Source organism: Lampetra fluviatilis, chromosome 46 (assembly GCF_964198595.1).
Source record: "Lampetra fluviatilis chromosome 46, kcLamFluv1.1, whole genome shotgun sequence".
NCBI classification, from domain to species: Eukaryota; Metazoa; Chordata; class Hyperoartia; order Petromyzontiformes; family Petromyzontidae; genus Lampetra; species Lampetra fluviatilis.
The window spans coordinates 1,149,601-1,155,831 of NC_136320.1; positions in this window are offsets into that span (position 1 = coordinate 1,149,601).

Genomic DNA, 6,231 nt, shown 5'->3' on the forward strand with positions numbered 1-6,231 from the left:
CAATTCCAGGCCATAGCTGACATTAGAGACGTTTAATATCAAACTGGTCCTGGTAACCCCACCTCCCACCCACCCACCCCCAAAATCCTTTAATAAACTGGCTCTGGCCAGCATGCTGAAGTATGCTCAAACAACCCCCATGACCGACAGGACTGAGAAAGAACGGTAAATTACTATTAAAAAATCTGGTGGCTGTCCTGCATAATTTTGTATTTTGTCTGCATCGGTTTTTTTTTTGCACTGTGTTGTTGTTACTGGAATACCCTTAAATAAATAACGTTCATCTCATTCAAAGTGACTGAGCGATGGAATATAAAGCCTAATGTGGCCACAGCTCATTTATGCAATGCAGTTTAAGATTGTAGTTTCGAAAGAAATTCACTCCATCCACAGTCTGGGCTTCAACCCGGCCGGCAAAATAAATTATTTTGCCCAAAAAAATCTGACCTCGATTCATCTCACCGAGGTATGTCCCCCACACGTGGAGTGTAAACAAAGTGTGGGCTATGTTGTCCTTCCCCCGCACCTCCGATTAGCACGGCTGTCAACGTACGATGGCGAAAGAGGTTCAACATACACATACGTACGTGACTGGAGGTTCCCCTGGCAGACGGGATGCGGTGTGTCTTGTGGTCCTTGAGGTCCTGGTGAAACTGGTTGGGATTTTGGACACCGTGGTGTGACGACGACCCTGGTTGTCGCCAAACTGCCCCCTCGGTGCCCGTCTGCGCCCCACTCTGCCCTGCCCAAACACATGCAGTGGTGACATTCGTTAAGGGAAGGAGGCAAGCAGGTCTGGTTTGAGAAAAAAAAAATATTGAAAACTAAACGAGTTTTTTTATTTTACCAGGTAAGGCCCACTGAGCTATAGAGGTCTTTTTCAGAAGCGACCTGGCCAGAAATTATAGTGCAACGCAGTGGCTTATCGCGTGGAATTTATAGCAGTCAAATACTCTAAACGCATGTTGACCCGGAGATAAATTCATACAACCATGGGGAGAGACACAAACTCCAAATATACAGGAGTCAGGGTCTGGATCGAACCCACCACCTTCTGTATACAGTGGCACCCATAAACATCTGACAAGAGCCGATACATTTCCAGATAAGCCACTTCATTGAGCTATCATTTGTAGTGCAGGTTGCTTCTGAAAAAGAACCGAAAATATCAAGTAGGCTTTACCTGGTAAGAGAAAAAAAATGTAGTTCTATCATGGGACCTTTTTGCGAGTATCACAGTAGGAAAAATAAGAATAGCTTGTATCATTTCTGGTAATAAGACAGTTGTTAAGATGTTCAAACAACAAATAAACACCTTGTGCAAGGAATCAAGTCTGCATTAACCACACGTACTTGTGAATAACATGCCAACAACCATGCTCTGATAATACATGCATCGTCTTTGAAACCGATTGGCCTACACCAGACATTGCATATGTAGTGACTTAACTCGGAGACGATAAGACTTGGAGGCTCTTCTTTTATTAAACGAGCACCATCGGGATAATACACACCCTAAGTGGGTACACAATCTACAGTCACGCGCCTATACACAACTCTACGTAGCTTGCTAACCTACCTATACACAACACAAATCGTCTAACACTGACGGCGCTGAACCGAGACAGCCAACAACTATCTCGCAGCGCAATGTCGAGTGACGACGACAGCGACAATGGCGACGGTGGCGACGATCTTGAACAGCGCGACGGAGATCCCACTCCGGCAACAGCCACGAGGTTCCTCACAGGGGACTCTCTTACACTCTCAGCGTGGCCTCGCTCAGCCCCGGCCATGGCCCCTCTCTGGAACCTACTAGCAGGTTCCTGAGGCTTCCCCATGGCCCCCCCCCCCCCCCTGTGACCTTTCCCATAGATGCCCCCCTCCCGTGTCTATCGTGGCCAGCTGACTTCAAAACTGCCGTACACCGCAGTTCCCCTTTGACAACAGCAGCCAGCGCTATGCCACTACACGCACATTAATTATCAGAGCATGTGTGTTTGCATGTTCACCACAAGTCCTTGTGAATGCAGACTTAATTCCTTGCAAAACGTTTCTATTTGGTGTTTGAACATCTTAACGCCTCCTGTTTAATTTCCAGATAGGGTCAAACCTATTCTCATTTTTCCTTATTAAGTTTTATTTGTATATTTTTCTTAAAGTGATTCGTTTACCTTTCCTGTACTTTGCAATCCTATCGTGTTGTTTTTTTATTGGATGTTGTTGTAATGTTGACCCACCACTCCTACTAAAAATAGCTTTATAGCTCATCGGATTCCTCCAGTATGACTCTGATTTTTCCATGACGGAACACCGTCCGCACAACGCGGGACGCGTGCCGTTATAACGCAAGAAGCGCGCCCTTATAAGGGGCCGTCCATAAATGACGTCACGCGATTTTGGACGATTTGTGACCCCCCCCCCTCGTCACACGGCGTCACAAAAAGTCAGACCCCCCCGCAAATGACGTCACAAAACTCTGCTCCCCCACCAAAAAATATAATTAAAAAGGCTTCTAATCGCTTTAAACTATTGTCATTGTAGTGCGTATTTAATGTGGCGCTGCACTGATGTTGTAGGAGAAAACATTTAGTAAAAAGTATTTTTCATTAAGTAGAACGTGTTGTCTATATTTATTTAAAGTTACGCATTTTGATGTGACGTCACATTTCTCAAATCCCCCCCTCCCACGTCACACATCGTCACAAATGTCTGACAGCCCCCCCCCCCCCTTTAGGTGCGTGACGTCATTTATGGACGGCCCCTAACGCGGTTGTTGAGCGGTCCAAAACGATCACAAAGCAAATGCTGTCAGTTACACAAAAAACAATTAAATTATGGCAGGAACCATGAATATTATGCAGTTTTATAATCAATTACAATTGCTCCAAAAAACTATTTGCAAAGTAGATTTGAAGCTTTCGTGACTGCAAGGATTCATACTCTTAGGTTTTATCGGTAAAGTCACGTAGGTAAAAAATAAAAATTATAGAAATATAATAGAAATGAAATAATAAATTATCATTTCTATTATTTTTTATTTTTACCTACGTGACTTTAGTATTTGCAAAGTAATTATGTATTGGCAAATGGCTATATATGTACAATTCTAACTACACATTCATAATGGGGGGTTTTTTTGGAGGGGGGATTTGGCCACGTAATTATCTGTCAAAAAGTGTGCCGTTAAGACCCTCCACCACCCGACATAGGGGCCGTCCATAAATGACGTCACGCACCTGGGGGGGGGGGGCAGACATTTGTGACGATGTGTGACGAGGGGGGGGTTTGAGAAATGTGACGTCACATCAAAATGCGCAACTTTAAATAAATATAGACAACACGTTTTACTTAATTAAAATATACTTTTTAATAAATGTTTTCTCCTACAACATCAGAGTGCAGCGCCACATTAAATACGCACTACAATGGCAATAGTTTAAAGCGATTTGAAGCATGTTTTATTTTTGGGGGGGGGCAGAGCTTTGTGACGTCACATTTGAGGGGGGGGTCTGACTTTGAGACGTCGTGTGACGAAGGGGGGGGGGTCAAAAATCGTCCAAAATCGCGTGACGTCACTTATGGACGGCCCCATAGCCGAACAAGTTCAAATGTCACGTGCTGTACGCGAGTTTAAAACTGAGCTACACTGCAATCAATCCGAGTTGGTGACATCGCAACATGTTTAGCAGAGGTGTGGACTCGAGTCATGTGACTTGGACTCGAGTCAGACTCGAGTCATGAATTTGATGACTTGCGACTCGACTTGGACTTGCATAACAATGACTTTGTCCCACCTCTGATGTTTAGTGTGGAAATGAAACATTTACGGGCAACAATGATCCAATCGCGACATTTCTTTGCCGAAGGGGTCGTTACGATTATCGCACCCCGTCGACATCGCGACGATTATCGCGATTATCGGCGATAATCACCGCGATGAAGCCAAAACAAAACATTGGCACTGTCCGGCGGACACAGCCTTCGACACGGCGGGCGCACGAAACAAAAACGAGAAAACCACTCGGCGACGTTTCGGCCCACGGGTCCTTCATCAGGCGCGCGACAACAACAACAACCACAACAACAAAACCCACCGCGGCCTCTCGCCGCCGCCTCACCTGAGGGAAGGAAACGAACGCGAAGCCTGGTCCCCATAAACTCCTGGGGGAGGGGTCCCCTACAATCCGGGGTCCCCGCCGCTGATCCCCGTTGGGGGTGAGCGGTGACACGGGAGGGGGAGGTTCGCGGAGCCCCCGAAGAGCTTCGCGAGAGGCAGAGGCGGGAGATGCTAGGCCAAGTTTCTGGTCACGTGTGCAGGTTGTGGGGATGAGGGGAGGGGGGAACTCGGCCAGGTGTCGGTGGGAGGCGGGAGCTTTACGGTGGTGTGGGCGGGGCACGTCGTCGTAAATGTGGGCGTGGTCTCGCGGGCAGGTGTGCGTCGATTGGTTAACGCAAGGGGCGGGGCGAAACGCGTAGGTGGGTGGGGCATGTGACAAATGTGGGCGTTGACTCCGGGGGCAGGTGTGCGTCGATTGGTTAACGCACGGGAGAGGGGCGGGGTGAAACGCGAGGGTGGGCGGAGCACACTTTTTGATTCTTTCGTTAAAGTCACGTAGGTATAAAATAAATAAAATCACGACGTTCGATTGCAACATCGTGATTTAATTTATTTGATACCTACGTGACTTTACCGAAAGAACCAAAGAGTATGGATCCCTATAGTCACGAAAACTTCAAATCTAGATTGGGCGGAGCTTGTCGCAAATGTGAGCGTTGACTCGGGGGCAGGTGTGCGTCGATTGGTTAACGCAAGGGGCGGGGTCAAACGTGAGGGTGGGTGGGGCATGTGACAAATGTGGGCGTGATCTCGCGGGCAGGTGTGCGTCGATTGGTTAACGCAAGGGAGGAGGGGTCCAAACGTAAGGGTGGGCGGGGCATGTACCGAATATGGGCGTGGACTAGAGGGGGAGGTGTGCGTCGATTGGTTGACACAAGGGGGGCTGGATCAAACGCGAGAGTAGGAGGAGCCTGTATGGGGGCGGGGTCTGTGGAAATATGGGCGTGGTCTCGTACAGGTGTTTACCTGGCCCCGCCTGCCCCGCCCTTCAGTACGCTCGCGATGTGCTGGAGCTATTCCAGTACTACGAAGAAGGGCCATTGCCCGAAACGTTGCCTGTTATATATACAGAGTGTTTTATTTTTAAAGCCACGCACTCACACGGTGGTGTTGTTATTGACGAATGTGTTGATTGTTTTTTTATTATTTTGTTAATTGTGCAATGATCAGCGCACCCGGGGTAGTCAGGCAGCCAATCAGAAAGTGAAGTGGCAGAAATATGTTTGTTTTATTGTTATTTTAGTTCTAATGCAAATTGGTTTAGGTGGTCATTGTTGTTTTTATTATTATCAGTGAAGGGTTTGTCTTAGAATTGATAGGTTAACTACTCATACGAAGGGGCTATTGCCCGAAACGTCGCTTAACAGAGCCGCGCGTGTGTGTGCGTGTTCCATGTGTGGAGCGGTGGTGCAGCGGTTAGCGCGCTGCGCTACGAACCCGGTGACCGGAGTTCGATTGCCGCTCACGGCCAACGCCAGTGACGATTATTCTCAACCGGACCTGGGCCTCCCCTACATTGACTCAGCCTCAAAATAGTGCATCTTACGCCTAGCGCGTCACGTGGGGCGTGTGTAACAATTGTCCAGCACATGGGGACGAGTTCATTAGAATGGGGGTTGGAGTAAATTGGTGTGAACGCGCAAAGACGTCGTAGCGTGGCGTGGTGGTGTCGGGTCGCGAGTTTGAGAAACCCTGTGCTGCTTACCTGTGAGATCTTCACTCAAAATTGCTCTGGGAGGAGTTGCACACCCCTAGCTGCCATTGCTATTCAGTGGCCTAAAATCAAATGTATTGCTCCTGGATGACCGCTGATCTTTAAAGGTGCATTTAATTGTTTTGATACTCCTGCTGTTATGGAGTGGCTCATGCTGCAAAGTTTGGTCGTACATGTTTATTTATATCGTTTATTGTTAAATTTGAATCACAGTTCCTACGATCACTGTTGCATTGTTTTTATAGCTTTATTTTGGTGATTTAGAAAACGTTTTGGTTTAGCCATATTTGTTTGTTGTAGTACAGAGTTAGCCTGATAACTTTAATCTAAGTTGTCTTATGGTTGTTATTGTTTAACTTGCATCCCACTGGGATTTTTGCACACAGAGTTGATGCAC